The sequence below is a fragment of the Macrotis lagotis genome, chromosome 1 (assembly GCF_037893015.1).
Source record: "Macrotis lagotis isolate mMagLag1 chromosome 1, bilby.v1.9.chrom.fasta, whole genome shotgun sequence".
NCBI classification, from domain to species: Eukaryota; Metazoa; Chordata; class Mammalia; order Peramelemorphia; family Peramelidae; genus Macrotis; species Macrotis lagotis.
Genome location: NC_133658.1, coordinates 299,746,672 through 299,770,861, shown reverse-complemented (window position 1 = coordinate 299,770,861; position 24,190 = coordinate 299,746,672). Strand labels below are relative to the sequence as shown.

The 24,190-nt window shown below is 38.0% G+C and overlaps 1 protein-coding gene across 3 annotated transcripts in view; it reads left to right on the top strand.

The window, feature by feature from the left end:
* Window positions 1–24,190, top strand: part of GNAO1 (G protein subunit alpha o1) — a 261,560-nt gene that overhangs the window by 2,281 nt on the left and 235,089 nt on the right. The window contains exon 1 of one of the 3 annotated variants that reach the window (XM_074211284.1): window positions 343–16,860. The exons of the other annotated variants lie outside the window; for them this stretch is intronic. The gene's annotated coding sequence lies outside the window, so the exon portion shown is untranslated. Of the gene's footprint in view, window positions 1–342; window positions 16,861–24,190 lie in introns of those variants that run through there. 3 annotated transcript variants of the gene reach the window in all.

The window sequence follows — 24,190 nt, the reverse complement described above, 5'->3', positions numbered from 1 at the left end:
ATTTGGCTTGGGGCTTCTGTAGAGCTGTGTACAAGCTAAGTGAATTTGAGAAGTGGGGCCTAGGGAGTTTCTATTTGCAACAAGGTGCATACTACATTTGCATGACAGCTCAATTTAATGCACACACTCAAATAAATAAAAATAGGCAAAATATGTCTTTTAAGTCTCTGATGTCCAGAGACAGATCCCTGGGCCCTTTAAAAGCCAGTCAATCCGGCGCTGCGTTGGGTTTCAGGCATTGCGAGTGGTGGACAGCGCCCAGCTGAGGCTAGAGAAGCCGATTGGGTCGGAGAGCTCAGCAGCCCTGGGCCGCCTCGGCCCCGAGACTGGCCGGCTCCTGAAGCTCGGGGAGCCTCGGCTGTGTTCGGGGGCTTCTCGAGGCCCTGGGAGGCTAGAGCCGAGCCACTTCGGAAACAGCCGAGTGTGTTCGCATCTTGGGCAAGGCTAAGAAGGAGGGGGAAGGGTGGAAATCTCTGAAAATTAACTTGGCATCAGCCAAAGCAGCGATTCTCCCCACGTTGACTTCCACACTTCCCTTGAAGATGCTACATAAATTGGGCTGACTTAATAAGGTGTTTAAAAATATACACAGATTCCCCAAAAGGGTAATATTATCTACCTCTTCATTCAAAGTGAGCTGAGCTCTCCAAGGGGAACGGTGTGCCATTTTAGAATGAAAATTCCTAATTGCATATGAAAGAAATCTAAACGAAAGGTTGCTTGTAGATTTCTCCCTGGAAGTCTCTGATGTCCCAGATGATTTTTCATATTGGCATCTTTGGTAATATGGGGGGGGTGGTTAGGGTTGCTGGAGATAAACTGGTGTTTGAGGGTCTACAGATAAATCAGAATTATGATATCTCTTCCTCCCCACATATGCTCAAAAATAATTTTGAAAAATAAATTGATTAACAGATCGTAGGATCCCTCTTGGGAATGGGTTAGGTTTGTTCAAAAGGAGAGTCAAAGATGCATAACCATAGCCCAGAAGACAACACCCCAAAAGATTCCCTCAGAGATCTATAGTGAGTACTCCATAGATACCCATGAACAGAGAATGACTGTCCTGTGGGTTCTGGCTTTAAAGGGGAGATAGTTCAAAGCAATACATCAGCTTGGATACTGAACTCATAGCAATAAAATGTGTGTGCTTAGAAACAATGGTCTTCCAGTGACAGATTCTTTGATTTGCACAATCATGACTTGGAGTTTGTGAGGCACAGATTTCTATGGAGAAACTCTGGAGAATTGTACAATGGGTGGAGAAACCAAGATGGTAACTCCATGCCCAGGAGAAATATTTAGATAGTAGTCACTGGTTTCTGTGCAAAAAAATAGTACCATTCATACTAATATGTAAAATATTGTGGAGATACAGAGTACCATTATTATCAGTGACTTGGATAAAGGCATAGATGGCATCCTTACCAAGTATGCAAGTGATGTAAAATTAGGAGGAATGGCTAACCCATTAGATGATAAGAGTCTGAATCTATAATGATCTTAAAAGGGTAGAAAATCATTCAAGCCTAAAAAGATTAAGATGGATAAATGAAAAGTTTTATACTTGGATTCAAGACATTGATTTCATAAATATAATGGGGTTGGCATAGTTAGGCAGCAGTTTGTCCAAAAAAGCTCAGTGGATGTCAGTGAGTTGTAAATTTTGCACAAATCAACAGTGTAAATATGGCAGTCAAAAAAAATCACATTTTAGACTATATAGAGAAAGCTAAAGCTTCCAGGAGTAAGGACAAAGTAGCTCTTTTTTATATAGGGCCTTGAATTCTTGCATCAGTTGAAGGATCAAAGGTTGCTTAGCTTGGGGAAGAGAAGATTGGGGGAACATGATTGATATCTTTAAGTTATTTTGAAAGCTGTCATTTGAGAGAGTGATCTTTTTGTTCTATTTGGCCTAAGAGAACAGAATTAGGAGCATAGGCAGAAATTTCCAAGAGGTATATTTAGGCTAAGTGGAAAACTGTTCCTAACTTGTCCAAAAATGGAAAAGGCTTCATCAGGAGAAAAGTGACTCTAAAGGGGGACAGTTTAGGGCAATATGTCAGGTTGGATACTGAACTCATATTAACAATGAAATGTGTGTGTGTGTTTGTGTCTCTGTGTGTGTGTGTGTGTGTGTATGTGTGTATGTGTGTGTTTAGTTACAATGGTATTCCAGTGACAAATTCTTTTAAGTAGTTTGCATTTCCACAATCATGACTTGGAGCTTGTAAGGCACAGATTTCTGTGGAGAAACTCAGTCTCCTTAGAAGTCTCCAAGCATTGACTAGGTAACCATTTGTTAAGTATGTTATAAGTGGAAATTCTTTGCAGAAATATGTTTTGCATGACTTTGTACATGTGATCAGTATTATCTTTCTTGCTTTCTCAATGGGTGGGGGAGGATGTGGAAGAAGCGAGAGAATTTGGAACCCAAAATAAAATAAAATAAAATTTATAAGTGGAAATTCTTGTTCAGTGATGAGATAACTGCAAAGGTTAGATGACTGCAAAGGTCCTTTCAAAGTCAAAAATTCTGTGATTCTTTTAAAAGCTCCCTTACAAATGAGAAAACTTGAGATTCAGGAAGATTCATTAGCTTGCCTAGGGTTACTCAGCCAGCAAGTAGTGGAGCAGGCACATGATAACAGACCCTATGATTCTTAAGTCCATTCATCATACTTTCCACTCCACCCCAATTCACAATCAGGAAGCTGAGATCAACACACCAGACTAGCCAGCATCACCTAAGGTGCTCTTTTATTTCACCTAGGATCTGTGTAGCTTTGATATTACATAGAAAATGTCCATGAAGCCCGGTGAGAACCTAATAATTTTGTAGTGGTGATGGAGATTTATCAGACTGGCCCCTTGGGTTGTGATGAAGTATATCTCAGACGTTGATGGACACTTAAATTTTAGTCAGTGTTACCCGAAAAGCAACAGCTAGGATCTTAATTTCTTAAATTCATTTTCAATAGCTTCCATTTGTAGTGTGTTTTTTAGGATGCTAGAAAGTATATGCTGGTTGTAAATAATCAAATAAAGGAATAGGTATTGGATATTGTTTAGACAAAAAGTTTTCCACTTGTCTGAGAATATTTCAGAAAAAGTTTAGGGTTTTTTAAATTACTATTGATTTAGAGACTGTATTGTGGGGTAAATTATAATAATTTGTATGTCTGTTTTCTAATTAGATTGTCTTTTATGGCTTTTTAAAGCTCAAAGTACTATATATAATGTGTATGATGATGATGATGAATACATAATAACAGAAAAAAATTTTGTTGAAACTAGGGTAGGTTTTTTTTAAGAGGAGGGAGAGGCACTGAAATTGTATTTGAGTGTGTCTGAATTAGTATTTGGGAGCTTTGTGGCATAGAATGGAATTCCAAAACAGCTCAGTGCTGAGACATAAACAATGATAATTGAGACAGCACCAATATAATTTAAAATATTCTGTGATTATTAAGTGGCTGTTTTTAGCATTTTAAATACTTTTGATCGTTAAGGGTTGTGACTTCGCCCGTTAGATATTTTCATCATTTTGTGCTCAAGCTGTATGGCTCTTTTTATACATGCAGACTAATCAAGGTTTTAAATGGATGTGTCAATTTTACCTAATTGCAGAAAAACACCCTCGTGGAAGAATATTATAAAGAATTATGTTTTATGTGGGATGGAATCACCAGAATAACAATCTAATTGGCTCACAGGTTTTGAATAATTAGTGATAGCTCATTGGGCCATAAATTTAATGAAAATTAAAATTGAACCATGGAGGTAATTTCCCAGTATCAGGAGCCAGATTGTAGAATTCTGACTATTGTCTATGTTGAAACGTAATGGGATTTCTGGAAAGGCCCTTGACTATAGTCCACAGAGAACAGGGGCATGTCTTGGGGCAAGATTTAACTGGTTAAGGTTTTATAAAACTGTGAGTGTCATGTTTGAATATTTATCACTAAGACAGATACATTCAGTAACATTTTCAAACATATTAGTAATCTAAAGACCAGTTCCACATCCAAGATATTATTGACCAATATTATTGGATGTGATAATCTAGAAAGGCTACACCCTTTCAGTGAAGAAGTCACTCAGCTTCCTTAAAAGAAATCACCCACTGGGAGAAAAATTGCTGATTTCATTCTGCTATTCTGACCTAATTCATAAAGAAAATACAGGCTATTGAAATTACTTTATATAAACAATAGTGAAAAAGTGATATCCTTCATTTTTGGATAAAAACTCAAGACATTTCTGGTACATTTTCAAAAGCTTCGCTAGATTGCTGTTAGCCACATGACTAGATTTATAGACTTTGGATATAGAAAAGCATTATTTTTGGCTTCAAGTTGCCACCTTCTTTTCTTGCCTTTTTTTATATGTATTCAAAGATACATGCCTTGATATGCTTCAAGACAACATAAATATGAAAATGTCACTGGATGGAGTAGGAGACAAGTTTTCTACTACTGATGGACAGTACTTTTTTCAAGCTTTATCATTCCATAAACCTAAAGACTTTATGTCAGAATAATAACAGTCAACCTGATTTCTCATCAGTTGTGGATTTCTTGAAGTCCAATGACCTGTTGGATTCTCAAGGGAAATATCTCTTCTTTATGAAAAGTATTCTGGCCAATCACATGAAAGGTGAAGGCTCCAAGATGAATGAAGATGGTTACAGAATTGACTGCTCAACATTTTGGGCTTGGTTAGGCCTGTGGTACATGAGGATTGAACTGCATGTGTCTTTTGTGGTTGAGGTTAGTGTATAGTACTTCCCAAATTGTATCATTCTTTTTTAGAACTCCACATCTGTTTAAGAATGAAGCTCACTGATTCAGGAATGAGCTCATTCCTGGTTTGTAAGAGCTGTGCTTTTCCCCACCTCTATGGCTATTTCTTTATTTCATTTGAGCCTTCCCACATCCTGCATTTTCTGACATTTGGAATTCAAGACATTGCAGATTAGTTAATGGATACTCTGTTTAGGGGCAGTACTTTAAGTTGTAGCTTTAATTTGCAGTTCTTAATTATTGTCATGGTATATCTGAATCTGAAAGAGTAAGGAATATTACACTGTTCCAAATACACACACACACACACACACACACACACACACACACACACACACAATTTTTATACATTAGCTAATTAGAAACTTTTTTAACTTAATTAAATTCACAGGAATAAAGAAAGCATTTTTTCACCAGCCAATCAGTAAATCTATGTGATTAGAATCATATCAGAGGTCAAGCACAATGATTAAGATCCATTTTAAAAGAGTCATAAGTCTACAGTTAAATCGGCATAGCTCTCATACAAAGTGTTAAAGTCTCAGCAGCTTGAAGTCATAAAAAACCTCAAAAAAGCACTTTTTCTTTCAAAAATCTATGTCTTTTCGTTGATGGTTCTTGTTACCACCTATAGAGGAATAAAGTCCTCTTCCAGTACCCAAGAGGTTCATATAGAGAGAGAGAGAGTCAAGAGGGACTTCAGAGACCACCTAGTCCAATTCCCTCATTTAACATCCAGTGAGTGACTTGCCAGAGTCACAGGATAGTATCAAAGGTATGATTTGTCCCAGGTCCTCTTGCCTCCAGAACCAGTACTCGTGCATGATATTGTACTATATCATGGCATGGAGGTGACCATTAGTTCTGCAGTCCATGCAAGTTCTATAGGTTTGATAGGTTTGATAAGTTCTAGAGGAGACATGGTAACAGAATGTATATTGAGCAATTACCAGCTAGGATTTAGGGGGCATTTTCAAAACCATTTTCTTTCAAAAACCATTTATGAAGTCATAGAGAGTTTATAATCTAGGTTGATAGAGGAAATACCACATGATGAAACCATAGATCTTTGAAGTATAATACAGTAAAAATGTGCTAACAAATGCCAAACCCAAACTGTATTGAAACTTAAAAGGTATTCTTTTTTCCTTTATTCTTTCTTGTCACATATACTAAGTGCTTTCTTGAGTTCCTTGACTGCTAGTATTCTCCCCCAAAATAATTTTGTATTTGTTTTTACTTTCTTATATGTGCACATTTTGGTTCTCAATAGAATTTAAGTTCCCTGAAAGAAATGTTGATTTTGGGTTTGGGGGTTTGTTTATTTGTTTGTTGCCCTTTTGTGCATGGCGGCCGATTGATGTTGTTGATTGTTGTTAATCATCCTTCATTGATTGATTGTTGCTGTTTGTTGTCCTTTTTGAAGAGGACCAATAACATCATGAAGATGATGTGACATATAGTGGCAGCATTCTTAATAAAATAGGTTTAGAGATGATTCTCTTGCAATATTTTTTTTTCCTAAGATATATTAACTTTTTTAGGCATTCCAAAGACTTAGATGGGGTCTTGCTACCCTTCATATTCATTTCTCAATTACAATTTCTGGGGCTTGGTCATAGTGAGATACAGGAGAAGGGAACCTCATGAGTATTATTTTGTAGTCTGCTCTCACCTCTCTCTGGCTCTGCAGTAACCATTACATAACAACCTATATGGTCAAAATTATTGTGACTTTTTTGAAAAAGAAAGAAAAGTAAGAAACTACTGTACCAGCCCACCATATCCCAATGAGAAAAAGTTGTTTTCAGAAGATCACTACTAGCCCAAAAGTCTGGAGAGTTAGTTCTAGTGCCAGCTCTTCTACTGTGATTCTCTGTGTGGCCATAAGCAAGTCACTGGCCCTCCAAAAGTCTCTGTTTTCTCCTAATTTAAAATGGTCTAGATGAATGCCAAAGTCTAATCCCAATCTATATAATATGATTTCATATAATTTTAAAGTTATGTCATTTTGAGGGCTTTTAAGAAGTACCTAGTTTGGGGGCAGCTAGTGGCACAGTAGATAGAGCACCAGCCCTGGAGTCAGGAGTACCTGGGTTCAAATCTGGCCTCAGACACTTAATAATTACCTAGCTGTGTGATCTTAGCAAGTCACTTAACCCCACTGCCATGCCAAAAAAAACCCAAAACTAAATTAAAAAAAAAAAGATAAAAATACCCAGTTAGACCCTATCTCAAGTAGGAAAGGAGAACAAATTGAACAAAACTTGATTCTTTAGAAAAGTCCAAAGTCAAGAGAAGGGTCAGTCATTTCAAACCTTCCTGGAATATTTTATGAAAATCCAGATAATTAGGGGACAAAATCAAATCATTAAAATTCTCAAAGGCTGGGGCAAAGGTTGACCCAGGAATATAAAGGACTGCAGCCAACATGCTTTCACCAACCAGAAAAGTCATTGTTCTGAAAGGCATCTCTAGACACAATTTTGAACCAGTCTCTCCCCAGCAAACATCCTTAGTACCAACAAATAGGATCTAAAAGTAGATATGTTATAAGAAACGACATGTTTAAAGTAGCAAGACTGAAATGATGGGCTAAATCCAAGAGAAGTAGCTTGTCTGTTGTCTTTTGGGACACATTGGGCATGATGAGGGCCACTGTAGAGGTGACCAAACCCCAGCACATAAGCTAGGGATAGCTGGGGTGAAAGAGTTCCAGGTTGTGCTGCCCAAGAACTTGGCTGGGTGCTACTGTCAGCATGAACAGAGAACTAGATAAATGAAAAGGGATTTTGGAAAAAGAGTGGGTGTACCTAACCTCCTACTGATTTTATCTTCTGAGGCATCTTTAGTTCTAATTTTCTTGACAGAAAAAAGGAAAAACATTGTGCTTTTTTCACATCAAAATTAAAATAAAATAGAAGTAACTCTTTAAAGGTAATAGCTAAGGCAATAAATTTGTTTCTTAACCAGATCCATATCCAAAACTGACTTTACAAGTAATATGTGGGGAGAGTTAACATCAAGTTCACAATGTCTTCAGCTTGATTGTCTAATGTTTGAAGATTTTAATCTATCCTTGAAATAATATTTCCTAGGGCCTGAGTTTCTTCATAAGTAAAACAAAGATGTTGGGTGTGATGACCTCTGAAGTCCCTTTCAGCTCTGGGTACTATGATTCTAAGTCTTCTTGTCCAGGAAAACAGATGTTTCTGGTGACAGATGAACTCCCAGCCTTCTCTCTTGGCCACCTCCAGTAGAGGTCATAAATAATAAAAGTGTTAAGCTCCAAGCGCCCTTCAGCTAATTGAGAAAGAAAAGTGGAACATAAATCCACAGGAGTGTTATCTCAGGGAATTGAGGAAATCACTATGTATATCAGGCCCATTTTTTGATTATCATGAAGAGAGGAGTGAAAGAGAGCTCCAAAAGATGCTCAAGTTTGTCTTGTAAGTCTTCCCAGGTCTCTCTCCATAAAGAGCAGAATTTAGTATCACCCTTTCATTTTAGAAGTATAGTAGCAAGACCGAAACAGAAAAAGGGGAAAAAAAAGAGTCCTTGTCTTCTAAGATGAGGGTGGGGGGGAGTGGAATGAGGATAGACTCCTGTGACTTTCTCAATTAAAAAGGTGGCAAGCAAGTCACAGGAAATATGGAGAAATCAGAATTTCTGTTTCAGTCCAAAGATGAAAAAACCTGTGGGGCCTACTAGGATTATATGACAAGAGTCACCAGCTCTCATGTTGAAAAGGTAATATACTGCAGTGCAAAGATCACTGAAGTTAGGGACAGAAGATCTGGGTTCAAGTCCTGATTCTATCATTTTAATTTCCATCTTAGCTGTAAGAAGAGGGGGTTGAACAAGTTGACTTTTAAGTTCTTTTCCCCTGCTAAATCTAAGATCTTATGACCCTTATGTGGTGTTGAGGTTTACAGAAGCTTTCTCACATTAACCCTGGTGGAGGGGGGGAAGGGAGGGGATCTGCATTTGTGACTTCATTGGTATAGGAGAATTGTATAAGACCTATTATATAATAGACATTGTGTTAAGTGTTTTTTGATCCTCAGGGGAATCTTGGGAGGGAAGTGCTATTTTTATTCTCTCTCTGAAGTAAACAGAGGTTAAGTGACTTGGCCAGGTTATTCAGGTAGTAAGTATCTGAGGTTGGATATGAACTCATCTCTTCTTAACTCCAGGCTTAGCATTCTTTCCCCTGACACCAGATGCCTCAGGTAGCTGCTAGGTGAAGCAAATCATTTTACCATTCAGATCAGTTTATTCACATTCTATTCATTCATCAGTCCTTTGGGTATACCCAACTCTTTTTGACTCTATTTGGGATTTTCTTTGCAAAAATACTGGAGTGGTGTGCCATTGTCTTCTCTAGCCCATCTTAAGGTTGAAGAAACTGAGGCAACAGGATTTGTCTTGTAGGTCTTCTTGAGCACTCTAAGGCAATTATCTGAGACTCTGAGTTGCAATGTGGGTTCAAATATAACCTCAGACACTCACTAGCTATGTGGCCCTAGGCAAGTCACTCAGCTTCTGTTTGCCTTAATCCACTGGAGAAGGAAATGTCAAAACATTCAAGCATCTTTGCCAAGTAAACACCAAGGACATTGACATTGTTTGGTTCATGGGATCATGAAGAACTGAATACAACTGAATAACTGAACAACAATGTGCCGTATACTGTGAATTCAAACACAAGCAGAAAAAAGATACTCCCTGTCCTTAAAAGTTTACATTCTGATGAAACTAGTCATACTCAGGACTAGTAAATATTATTATTCCTATTTAACAATGAGGAAACTGAGATTTTAAAAAGTTAAGGGACTTGTTCATATAGCTAATACATGCAGCAGTAGTCATGTAAACCCAGGCCTTCAATATATGATTCTGCTTCCCCCGATGCTTTCCTTGGTACCACTAAAGAGGAGCAGGTGCTTGGAAAACTGGAACAGAAGCTCTAGGGAGGGAGAGAAATTGGCTCAAAGAGTGATACCTTCCTCTTCTTATCACCTGCTTATCCTTTGAATCCAGTGCAGCCCATCTCCTCTAAGATAAAATCTTTCATGCTAAGTCTAGCCTTTATTGATTTCTATATTCAGAGTTCACACTTTTATTGTCTTATCATCTCCTTCTTTCACATGTATATGTCTGTGAAGAAAGAACTTGACCTTTGAAACCAGAGCCCAAGCTCAAATCTAGAGACTGCCCACTTCTACTCATGTCACTTTAGGCAAGTCATTCATTTTTCTGAGATGTCTTCATCTATAAAATAAAGAACTTGGACCAGATGGCCTCTGAGATCACTTCCAGCTTGAAATTCTATGAATCTTTACTCCTCAACCAGATCCTAAGGGCCTTGTGGTCAATGGGCTTATACAACTTTTGTTGCTGTTGTTTCAACAGATGCTTATTGCTTCACTAATTGCTATAGGCCCAAGCCATTTCTACCTGGCTTGGATCTTGTATGAGAGAATAAGATTTGCATCATTTACAGACTGCCACCTTCCCGAACAAAGAGAAAGAATGTAAAGTTGATGAAGGTCCTTAGAAACCACAAGTTTTTCAGACTGGCTACTTTTCTCTTTACTAGGATCCTTTTTATTCAGCAGAGAATATGCAGCCTCTTAAATTAAAACCTCCAACTTTACAAGTCTTTAAAAACAGCCCTGGAATGTAGTTGGGTCCATCTTTGTCTGCATTCAGTCTGATCTGTGCTCTCACATTCCAGTGGGGGGTCTGGACCAGTTTCTTTAAAATGAGGGTTTCATTCACCTGCTAGGGAGAGAAAATTCTTAAGAAAAGCAGCTTATTAAGGGGCGGCTAGGTGGAGTAGTGGAGTCAGGAGTATCTGGGTTCAAATCCAGTCTCAGACACTTCATAATTACCCAGCTGTGCGGCATTGGGCAAGCCACTTAACCTCATTTGCCTTGCAAAAACCTAAAAAAAAAAAAAGAAATCAATCTTTGCAGTGGCTAGGTGGCGCAGTGGATAAAGCACCGGCCCTGGAGTCAGGAGTACCTGGGTTCAAATCCAGTCTCCAGACACTTAATAATTACCTAGCTGTGTGGCCTTGGGCAAGCCACTTAACCCCATTTGTCTTGCAAAAACCTAAAAACAAAAACAAAAAAACAGCTTATTGCCCAAAGAGGCAGAGAAAAATATAGAGTATGAATTCTTGTGCCTGGAGGGCAGGTTGAGAGGAAAGGCTCCTCTGCAGATGCTGAATCTTAGAAAGAACAGGTGTTTCTCTAAGACAGAATACTTGGACAATGTAAAAAGACTCCAAATGTAGAAAGATTCTGGGGAGTGGGAACAAGGTTTGCTTCTCTATTTCTCAGGGCAAGTCTGGGGGGAAGGGGAGCATCAAAAAATCAAGGGTGCCTGCACCTGTCTCTTCCACAAAGCACGGCACATTTGACACCATTGTCAAGTAACTAAGCTTAGGAGAAAAGGAGAACCCATAAGATCTTGTGAATGTACCATGGGGCTAAGAAATTTAGTCAAAAACCTGGCCTTATTTACTATGTGATCTCAGATCTCAATTTCCTCAGCTGTAAGATTCTGAAATTCTGTGATCATATTTCAGTAGAGTTAGGAATCTTTAGTGATAATTTAGGTTGAATTTATGATGAGTTCATATACCCACAGGGTTCCAGGACCAAGTAAGAAATCACTATTTGTTTCAATTGAGATTTGTGAACATGGTTGAGGTTGAATGATACCTCATGTCATGCACTAGAGGGCTGAGATTTCAGAGCACCTCTGTGGACCTTTAGTCCTCTCCCCATAGTGCAGGCCTATTCACTGCTCATCTTTCTCTGTGTGTAAGGGTCAAGCTTGAGCACCAACTGTGAATATGGATTTGGAGAAGACCCTTGTGGGTCAGTAGAGTTGTTTTGGGCAAAGTATCTCTTCTACTCTCTGAAACAAAAAATATTTGCAGAGTTCCTGTAAAAACCATGATCCTAGAGTTAAAAAACAAAGAATAAGAGACAGAAAAAAGATAATGGGCAATATCAACCCAGATTCAAAATGGCAACATGAGTGAAAGTAGATGTAGGTTCAATAGCTGATAAAAAAGGGAAGGTCACCAGAAGTCAATAAGATTCAGAGAGAATAAAAAGAGAAAAAGGAGAAAGTCCCAGACCTGATACATTTGTGCTGTTGAAAAATGCTTTGCTTTATTTTTTATTTCTTTAAAATTGACTTCTGTCTTCTTCAATTAAGGGAGAAATTTAAGAACTAAGAGAGACTTTCCCTTGGCACTTCAAGATTCACAAAGTATCTATCTCACAACTTTCAGCTTTCTCCTTTGTAAAAAAAAGCAGTTGGACAAGTCACAAATATCACTTCCAGCTCTAATATTACGAGTCTGTGAAGTAGATAGTGCAAGTATTATACCCATTTCACAGGTAATTGAGGCTCAAAGAATAAAATGATCTACCCATGATCACTTAGAACAAACAGCTTCCATCTTCTACACAACTGCTATTTCAGTATTCCCAAAGCACAGATCTGACCTGAATCTCTTGCTCAAGAAGCTGCAAGGGTTCCCTATTGCCTCTTGAACTAGGATGAATTTTAAAGCTCTTCCCAGTCTGTTTCAATACCATCTTTCCAAACTGAGTTCACATTACATATCCTCACACAATCTGTATTTCAGCCAAATTGAACTGACAACTTGCAGCTCCCTCTATACCAAATTTCATCTCCTCCCTCTGAACTGAAATGTCTGCACTGCTTGCTTACCTTTGCCTAGCTTCTATCAGGACTCAAATAAAACCTCACCTCCTTCAAGAAGACTTTCATGATTCTCCTACTTGTTATTGCTTTCCCTGTCTCTCTCTCCCCAAATTACCTTAAGGCTGGAAGGCTCTTTGTTCTAGGACCTTCCATATATCAGGTGTATAATGCATGCTTATTGCATTCATTTCTTCCATACAATAGAGAAGTACAAAGACAACTACTTCTTGTGATCTTGGAGAAAGAAGCATTTTGAGTAAGTGAATTTTCCATATAACACAGGCTGGCCCTTTTATGCAGCAAACCTTTTTCAACCCTACTTTTTTGCCATTTTGCATGAAAATCTTTCCAAAATGCATGACACACTTCACTGTTTTCCTAAGTGGAGGGTACTAAAAACAATTTAAACTTCACTTCATGCATTATCAAGAGGCAGGAGTTCAGAGTTCAAATCCCAAGCTGCCAGCAACCAATGTGAGCTTGAGCAAGGGAAGCCTTACAATCTCCTGGCCTCATTTACCTCCCCAGTAAAGTGACCATGCTAGACTAGATGATCTCCAAGGACTTTTCCAGTTCTAAATACTAAGACCCTATAATCCTGTAATGTAGTGGTATGGGGAGCTATTTGGGCATCTGCTTTTTTTATAGTTTTTGTTCTTCTTCTCTTGTTTATCAAATTACTACCTATAGCGTAGCTAACAAGTATTGGAGCTGGGGTTATACTACAAATCCTCTGACCCACTAAGACGTAGTGCCTTTCTCTAAGTTATACTTCTAACCTGCTACAGCTAGGAAACATAACTGAGTTTCTTAGCACTGTGTTTCAAGTAAGGAGCAAACAGAAATTGAGAAGCTTTCCTGAAATAAACTGAAGGAGCTTTATTTAGTTCATGGACATTATTGTATTTATATAACTGCTAACATTTTTATTTTTATTTCATTTTTATATTTTGCTGAATGGCTGGTTCTTGTGACATAGATAAACTCTGGTAACTCAAAATTTAGGTGTCAATGTAATTTGTAATCAAAATAGTTGAATTGATTCCTAAGGCAAGGAGGCAGGTGAAAAGAAACTTGGTAGCATGAGGACCTTTTCTCTATTCTAAATGAACTCTTTCTAGAGAAGAGTTAGACTATCTCAGAAAGTAGTTGGGCATTGCTTCAGAGACCCAGAGAATAACCTGGGCTTTCTACATTTCTCCTAGGGGAGGGAGAAGAGCAGTGACTGGAATCACAAGAAATATACATAGTAACCTGGTACCATTGGAATTTGTCTAACAACTCATTTGATCCTTAACAACAATGCTGTGAAGAAGGGGCTCTTATTATCCCCATTTTTTGGTTTGTTATTATTCATTCATTTCAGTTGTGTTCAACTGTTTATGATCCCATTTGGGATTTTCTTGACAAAGATACTGGAGTAGTTTGCCATTTCCTTCTTCAGCTCATTTTACAGATGAGGAAATGAGGCAAACTGGTTTAAATGACAGCTACTAAGTGTATGAGTCTAGATTTGAATTCAGGTCTTCCTAGTACCAACATCCATTGCTACATTATAGGTGTCTGCTGATCTTGGAAGCACCTGCTTTCTTAATGTCAGCTCCCAGATTCTAAAATGTTAAACTTGGTTCATTAATTTTGAAACCCACATCAACTAAATATTAGCCAGAACAAAAAAACCCATTTTTTCATAAACCTGCACAACCTTTCTCTTTTGATAATTCATTTCCTTTATCTTAAATGTTTTTCCAAATAGATTATTTTCTTTGGTGTGAAAGAATTCTTGTTTAGTAGGATTGCTCCAATTGTCATATATGTATATATATATATATATATTTATATTTATATATGTGTGTGTGTGTGTGTGTGTGTGTGTGAACTTCTCAGAGGAGGAGAACTTTGAGGTGGAAACTTCAGAAATAAAGGAAAGAACCCAGGTATAATGGGTATAGGTTCAAGAATGGACCTTCAAGGGGTGGCTAGGTGGTGCAGTGGATAGAGCACTGTCCCTGGAGTCAGGAGTATCTGAGTTCAAATCTGGCCTCAGACACTTAATAATTACCTAGCTGTGTGGACTTGGGCAAGCCACTTAACCCCATTGCCTTGCAAAAAAAAGAGTGGATCTTCTGCTCCGGCACAAAGGGTTTGAGATTTGTATAGGTGGAAGGAGTATTTACACCAGTGAAATCAGAGATCCTTGAAGTCTGAGGTCTAGAGCAACATGAAAGATGAACATATGATCATGCCTACCTCAATATACTTGATCTCATCAGAAACTAAGTTGGGCATGGTTGGGCATGGTACCAGACTGCCTGGTAATACTCAAATTAAAACAGGGGCCAAAAAGTTCTGGTTAGTGGCCCCCATTTCAATTTGGGTTGCATATTGGTTTAGAAAACTACATATGAATGTTATATATGTTTTCTTATATTTTTATTTATTTTGATCTGGTTCCAGTTGTACTCGGAATTGTTGTGAGCCTCATGTTTGACACCTCTGCAGTAAGCATTTCCTTGAGGGGCAGCATGACATGGTGAATGAATGAATGAAGAGTATTTATTACTTATTTATCATGTGCAAATGACTGTGCTAAGCATAGGGGTAAAAATAGATAAGCAAGGTGGCCCCTGCTTTCAAGTAGCACATATTCAAATTAGGGGAGAAAACAGAAATAAGAAGTTTCAGCTGCTAGACAGTCAGGTAGGTTTATATTTGAATTTCTTCTCTACTAAGCCATGTCACCATGGTCAAATTACTTACCTTCTTACTTGTATTTCTTTATCTATGAAATGAGGAGGCTGGACTTGATGACCCCTGAGGTCCCTTCTAGTTCTCTACTTGATAAGCCTCCTATCTAATTGTTTTCATTGAGAAAAATCTGCCATTTCAAATACTCCATTGGAAGATGAAATCTGCCTGAGATTTTTTTTAAGAAAAATATTTTAAAATTTAATATGTAGGAGAAAAAGAACTGGTAGAAATATTTCTCAAGTTTAATTGAATTCTAGAATTAGAAAAGGAGTTTACTATAGTTAAAAAGAAAATTGCCCATTTCTTGTCACTAAACATATTCAATCTTTCAATCATTTCAGGTTGATCCACAATTCATGTTTAGATTGTGAGGCTGAATTAGAGGACTTATGGACTCAATATGCTAGTGTCTTTCACTACCACAATCTGAGAAGGTGAATTTTTAAATATGGGTTCATTTGATAGTTAAGATACCTTAGAGAGAGAGAGAGAGAGAGAGAGAGAGAGAGAGAGAGAGAGAGAGACTCTCTGAAACACACAAGTAAGAAACAACTGTCTGAGCTATACAAAGTTGCTTTATAGATACAGCCTTCTGTACAAAGAGGTTTTCAAATGCCTCTCATTGGATTTTTATCTTTCCTCACCACTGCACAAATTAACCATTAACCCAAATTATTGGCACCTGAAAATAATTTATTCAGCTGATTCAGGGGTTCTGCCCTAGTTCTCTTAGCTATGATGGGAAACAGGTCCTCAAAGCCCAGGGAACAGACCTGGAACTTGAAACCACTGGACAGTGGAGCACCTGAGACCTTCAGATTGTTGCATTGGATGGGGGGGAGAACAGTGACAAACCTAGGACAATAGCAGAATATTGGTGTACATCCTAATTTTAGAATGTCCAGTCTTTCCCTGGATAAATAAGAGATTTTAAAAGATTTTTAACCAGAGGTTGGGAGAGGTGATTTCACCCAAAGGATCCCATATATACAAGGGGCAGCACTCCTTTACTCCAATTTCCTGACTATAACTCTCATATGGCTCCCATAGAGCCGTAGTTCCCATTCATAGTTCTTCCTTATCAATGTCTTTTGCGTATGTATTCACCTTTTCATTTCACTTACCTTCATTCTAGTCCTGGCCTTCTTTACATTGTTCTGGACTACTACCACTATATCTTAACTGGCCTCCCAACTTCCATTCTCTCCTCCAGTCTATCCTGCCCATTGATGATAGACCTGCCTTCCTGAGATGCCGCTTCCATCATGTCATTTGCTCAGAAACATAAAGTGGCTTCCTCTTTTCTGCTGTGTCATCTAATCTCTATCTGGCTTCTAAGGCACTCTATAAATTGATCCTACCCAACCTTTGAATCCTCATTTCCCATTATTCCAAAGCAGAGCTATTAATCACTAACTAATAGAGCAAGAAGGGACCTCAAAGGTCTTCTGATTCAAATCATAATTGATTTACTTCTGCAACATTGTGGATAAGTAGTTATCCAATGCACTGAAAATTCCCAGTGACAAGGAATTCACCATTTTCTAAGGTAATCTAGTGTATTTTAAGGCAATGTTGTTGGTTGGGGAATTTTTCCTCACATCAATCTGAAGTAGACCTTTTTTGCAGTGTCCCATTGATTCTTGTTCTGTGTCAAATGAGTAAATCTAATCCCTCTTCCAAAGCATGGTCCTTGAAGACAGCTCTTGTTACCCTCTCCTCAGGTCTATTCTTCATGGTAATAATGCCCCTTTCCTTCAACTGTTTTTCATATGTTTATACTAAAGAGCCCCAATTTCTTCAACTTATACTCATATTTTTTTAAGTTGGATCCAGAGATTTTAAGAGGCAATTTCACACAAAGGATCCTAAAGATATAGGGTATAGCCCTCCTTCCTAATCCTTGTGTTTCCAGCTTATAGCTATAATCATATTTCCTATTTATATTTCTTCCTTGTCAATGTTCTTTGGGTATGGTACATGCAAAAAGCCCTAGTTTCTTCAATTAGTTATTATCTGGCATAGTCACCAATATTCTGATCATTCTAACTGCTCTTTTCTGTATTTGGGTTAGGGTTCACAGGAACATATAATTAGAGATGGAAGGGACCTAAGAGATAAACCTATCCAATCCTCATCTCTTTTTATGGATTAGGAAATTGAGATTCACAAGGTAAAGTGATTTATCCACTTCATACAGATAATAATCAATAGAACCAAGATTTGAAGCAGACCCATTGCTGACAATCAGATCTCTGTCCACAAGACTATGCTGCCATGTTAGCTCAGTTTTTTTATTTTTCCCTTTTTTATTAATATTTTATTTGTTTTCCAACCACACACAACAGTAATTTCTACCTATCATCCTTTGTAAGGTTTTGAATTTTACAATTTCTTCCCCATTCTTCCCACCACCCCCACAGAAGGCAGTCTGATAATCTCTACATTGTTTCCATGCTATTCATTGCTCCAAACTGAATGTTTTGACCCTTGTTGATCCAGTTCATATTTACTTCATGTACTAATTCTTGGTGGGATAATTAGGACTTTGGAGAAATCCTCATACCCATTTTAAAAGTCCCTTACTATCAAAATTACTGATTTTGGTGCTAGGACGTTGATGACCCATGCCTACCACTTGGCTGTACCTTCATGTATGGCACCAACTCACCTGGGAATGGTAACAAGCAGTAACATCTGCTTGTGTGTGAGTTATAGTTTAATTATACTGCCCATGACATTGGACTTGAGATTGATTATTCACCAGGTTTGGTGAGTAGAAATCTCACTGAGAAGCATTTAATCCTTCAAGTTTATTTAATAGAGCAGAGGCCTTGTGTGACAGACATGTCCTTGCTTCCTGAATTTTGCTGCAGGATCAGTTGATATCCTTCTGATTTACAGCTCAGCAAAAAAAAAAAAGTGACAGGCTGAGTATTAACTTGTTCATTTCAAGGTGATTGCTGCACTGCCATTTCTTCAGCAGGAAACCAGATGCAGCTTTTGCAGCGCACGAGATATTTGCAACTGTGACCTGAGTAACTGCATTTCTGTTTTAAGATAATTGGATTATAGATCTATCTAGTGGTGGAAAGAACCTCAGTGGCCATGTAGTCCAACATTCAGCACTTTTTCTTAGAGTAAATCAAAGCCCAAGAAGACTAAAATATTTGCCAAAGATCATACAGGTAGGCAATATTTGAAACCAGGTTCTCTGACTGCAGAACTAGTGTTTTTTCCACTGTTCCCATATTATTAGGTTGAATATTAAAACTGAGGAGACACCTATAGCAAGGGCTATATAAACAAGTATAGGTGGAGAACTGCAATTCAAAATCTCAGTTAAGCTATTCTTTTGGAGGGGCCTCATGGCCTTGCACAGTAATAGGGAATTAATGGATGGTTATTGAATTAAGTCAAAGGAATGGCCATCACAAAACAAGATAATTCCCAATCATTTTTGCCTGCCTTGGGAAATATATCCTGGTTTTTCCATTTCAAAATGGAGGTCTCTGTGTTCTTAGAATTCCTCACATTTTAAACAAAAATCAAAAGCTGCATAGTGAAGACCCGACTCAAATTGGAAAGCTATCTTACTCTTCTTTTCCTCCCTCTGGCTGCAGGATATAAAATAACTCCCTTGGGATGGATATGAAACACCAACCCGAGCTTAGCAGATCTGATGGAAGTTTGCTATCAGGTTGGCTGACACCTTCCCTGGGGTGAAGAGGGTAATTAGTGTTGTGGTTTAAAATGCCATTCCTGGGGGCCTGAATATGGAACCTCAAAACCTCCTTCCCATCTCCTCTAGCTAGCACATTAGTGGGTTGCAGGTAGAGAAAGTAGAAGGTAGCATATGAAATGATAATATCACCAGGACTAAGCAGCAGTGCCCTGGTGCAATCTGCTTGGTGAAAGTGGATCCGCAGAGCAGATCATCTCCTTTTCTAGCAGAGGAAGGAGAACTGCCTAGGCCTGGTGAATGTAATACCCAACTCCAGAATTACAGAATCTCGGAGTCAAGAGGGATTTCAGCCAGGCACCATTCATTTCCCACCATCCCTGACCAAGAAGCCCCTCTAATGATCCAATGATGGTTCATCAAGACTGCTTGGAGTCTTCCCTTCTCTTATGGATACCTTATTGTTTGTTGTTGTTGGCTTCCCTCCATTGGAATGTGAGCTCTTTGAGGGCAGGAACAATGTTTGCCTTTATATCCTTAATACAGTATCTACCACATGTCAATGCTTTAATAAATACATCTTGTTTTTGTCCTCAGAATAATATTTTAAATGAATAAAATAAAATATTTAAAATTTCCAAGGCAACCAATTATATTGAAATAGTTATTAAAATTTAAAAAATAAGTTTATTGACCCTTCCCCCAGAGATCCATCCACAGACCTCTTTGAGCTCCCTGGATCCTGGGTTAAGAACCCTTGCTCTAATAATTAGGATGTTTTTCCTTATATAAAACTCAGTTTAGGTCTTTGCTATATCTACTCATCATCCTATATCTACCCTCTGGGACCAAATAGAACAAGTCTATTCACTTTTGTTCATGTCAGATACTTGAACATGTTTATTCTGACCTCCCTAAGGCAGTTCTTGGGTCAAACAAGTCCTGTTTCCCCTTTCACCTCCTTTTGTTTGTGTATCCCCCAACATTCTGCTAAAATCATATTCTAAGTGATCTCTCTCCCCTGTCCCAGGTTCAGCCCTGCCCTTTTCTCATTTTCATCCCCATTGGGTGGTCTCTTTCAGGTCTCATGGTCTCTGTTTCATCTCCATTAGGCAACAGCTTGGAGTCCTCCCCCACCTTGGAGTATGCTATTATTCTCTCCTCTTTTTTCTCCTAGATTTCAATATAATTTGCCTTTTAAAAATATTCTCCAAAAGGAACCTGTCTTGCTAGTTGATCTGGGTGTATTTTGTGAGGTTTTCTCCAAGTGTCAGAATTGCTAGTCAGACTGCAGAAGAGGCTAATTTCTTTCAAATCTCAGAATCCATGTTTAGGATTGGCATCTTTCAGTGGGGTGAGAAATGCCACACACTTTATCTACTACTGAGAGAGAACACAGCACCCAATAAATAGCCACATGACATTACTACCCATTGGTATATGGCCAAAAGCCAGGGACACTATTCCCATTGGAGATGATGAAGAGTTTCAAAAGGCAAGTAATTATAAGAGTTGGCATCTTGCCCAGAACCTGGGGGTAACACCCTTGCACTAGAGCAAAATGAAAAAGAAAATCTATTTTAATGGTCCTGTCCTTGGTTTTTAATATCACCTTAAAAAAAAAGAATCCAACCACCATAAAAGGTGACTAGTTGACATCACATCCTTACCATTGTTCCTGTCTTTTCCTTAGATGTTCTTTCCTTGGAATTCTTCAATATTAAGTAAGCCTTAACCTTTCTAGTCCTTCAAACATCAATTACATCTTTCTTTTCTTTTTCATTGATAAACTTATTGAAAAAGTTGTGTAGTCCCAATTACTCTAATCAGTCAATAAATTTACCAACAAGGACATATTAAATACCTATTGCATGTCAAATACTTTCCTGGGCTCTTGGAATATAAAGACAAAAGTGAAACAGACCTTTCCCTCCAAGCACTTAGATTCTACAGTAGATATAATGTTTACTAATAAGTAATATAGGAGATAAATAGATAGAAAGTCAGATAGTTGGATAGACAGACATAGGGGATAGATATAGGAGTCTATATTATATAACATATATGTATATATACTTGTCCAAAATAAATACACAATGATGAGAATTGAAGTAAGAACTGGAGAAAACAAGAAAAACCTCTTAAAAGAAGGTGGTACCACTTTTTCCTTAAACCCTTGCATCCTGGCTTCTACCCCCACCATTTGCTATTATATACTACCATATACATTTATTAAGCATCAACAAGGTATTATACTCTATGGGATATGCTAAGTTTAGATAATACAGAGTCCCTGCCCTTGGGTGCTACAGTTTAGTAGGAAGGTAAAGTCACAAAATTATATAAATCCAAGAGAAAATTCTAAAATAAAGAAAGGCTTAAAATTAGCCTCTCAGAGATCTCCAAGGACCATCCTTTTTAAAAAAGACCTCAAAAGCCTCCCTTGTCTCCAAAGACCCCATCCTCTTCTTGGCATTCCCAAGAATTCTCTTGCTATTTCTTCATCTATTACTGACTCTGCATCTGCTTCTTGACTTCTTTTTTTATTTTTTTTTAAAATTTGATTTAAGGCATTAGGGTTAAGTGACTTGCCCAAAGTCACACAGCTAGGCAATTATTAAGTGTCTGAAGCCAGCTTTGAACTCAGGTCCTCCTGACTCCAGGGCCAGTGCTCTATCCATTGTACTACCCAGCTTCCCCTTTGACTTTTTTTTAATGTCATTTTTTATTTTTTCAATTCATGCAAAGATAGTTCTTAACATTCAATTTGAATTCCACATTTTTCTACCTCCCTCTCTTCCCTCTCCCTTCCCTATGACATCTGATATAGATTATACATGTAACAATCATCTTTAACATATTTCCATATTTGTCTTGTGAAAGAAGAATCAGAAGTAAAAGGGGGAAAAAACCTTGGGAAAGAAAAAAACATAAAACAGGTTTTAAATAGTGAAAATATATGCTTTTGTCTGCATGCATAGCTTTTTCTCTGCATATGGATGGCATTTTCCATCACAAGTTTTTTAGAATTGTCCTTTATCTCTGAACTGTTGAGAGAAGCTAAGTCCATCATAGTTTATCATCATCACACAGTGTTGCTGTTAATGCATTCATTGTTCTCTTAGTTTTGCTCATTTCACTCAGCATCAAGATGAACACTCCTGAGATACCATCTTTGGCCTTCTTCTCTTCTCTCTCCTTTCTCCTTCGACAATTCATTCTTTCCTGTGACTTCAATTATCCCCTATATGAAAAGAACTCCCAAACTTCTATTTTTAACCATGACCCGTGACACCTCAAAAACAGTTTTTCTAAAACTAAGGTTATAAGTTCTAGATATGGAAGAGACCTTAAAAATTCCTTAGGGTAATTCTCCCCCACCTCCATTTTTAGATGAAGGAACTAAATAAGTGTTTTGTGTGCATGTGTGTGTATGTGTGTGTGTGTGTATCTATCATATATATATATATATGTATGTATATATAGAAGAGCTCTTATCATGACACATAAGTGCTTTTATCTCTCTAGTCTACCTTTCTGTCTATCTGTCTTTTATCTAATCACTGTCTATTCTGTCTCTATATATTTCTGTCTCTCTACTTATCTCTCTCAATATTGATATCTATATTGAAAGAGGAGAGGAAAGTGAGAAAGAGATTTAAAAAGAGAGAGAGAGAGAGAGAGAGACAGTGAGAATCAGGTAAGCTCTTGCTAAATCTGTTCCTCCTTTAGATTTAACTGTTTCTATCAATGGTCCCACATTTACTCCATTTCCCTTCTTTGTAACCTTGGAATTATCTTTCACTCTTTCCTCCCTCTCACCTCTCATATACAGCCAGTAGAGTCATGCCAAGTCTACCTCTCACATTCTCCTCCTTTTCTTTTCCTGGGGAGACCTTTCTTATCACCCATATTGACTATTGTCAGAGCTTCCTAAGGTCTTCCTACCTTCCCCCCTCTCTTCTCCCATTGTCTCCTTCATACAAGTGGCAGGATAAAAAAAAAAATTCTTAGAACTGGAAAGGACCTCAGATGTCATCTGATCCAATCCATACCTGGAGTTTCCTCTAGAACATTCCTGATGATTAGCCATGCTGCCTCTGCATGGAGTTACATCCATCACATACCAAAGCAGCCCATTCTACTTTTGAATATCTCTAATTATGAAGAAGTTTTGGAGTTAAACATCAGCATTTTGGTAACGTCTGTTCATTGCTCCTAGATCTACTCTCTGAGGCCAAGTAGAATAAATCTAGTTCCTAATTTAAAAAAAATACACACACACATTATTAATATGCAAATATGACCACATTACTCTGCCACAAAATCTCCTGTAGCTCCCTATTGCCTACCCAGAAAGGATTCCTTTGCCTGGCATTCCAGGTTTGTCATATTCTGACCACACTGCCCTATGTTTCTAGCCTTATCTCATAAGCACTCAGGCTGAGGATAAACTATACTCTTCTGAACATGCCCTGTCCTTACACCTTTGTTCTCTCTTTTGCTGCTCCTTAGAATGTCCAATCAGTCAAGAAACATTTATTAAGAAACCTATTCTGTTCCAGGCCTTCTTCACCTAACTGAATTCCTATCCATTCCTTAAAGTCCACCTGAAGTTCCCCCACCCTCATAAAACTTTCCCTGATCCTTGTGCCAGTGAGGAACAACCATACCCCCAAAACTCTCATAGAACACTATTATGTACCTTGTTAATGAATAGAGGTAGCTAGGCAGTGAAGTGGATACAGCACTGGAACTCCTGTCAGAATGGCCTCAGATATGATCAAGATGTGTGACCCTGGGCCATTCATTTAACTGTTTCCTCATCTGTAAAATACTAATAGCACCTACCTCCCAGGATTGTGATAATCAGATGTGATAATATTTTTAATATACTTTGAAAATTTTAAAGCATCCTCTAAATGCTATTATTAATAGTAATAACTTACTATTGTATATTAGTGTTTTCTGTGTTTATATATTTCTCCTTGTCCCCCTCACCCAAATTGTAAGCTCTATAAGACCAGAAACCATACCATATCTGAACTTTGGATCTTTTCTAGTGCCTGGCCTGGTGTTGTACACACAATAGGTATTTCATAAATGTGTATTTATTGAATGACTGAATGAATCTTCCCTTAAATAAATTCCTGCTTCTGCCCTTGATCTAGCCTTCCTTGGAAAACTCTTAAGAAAG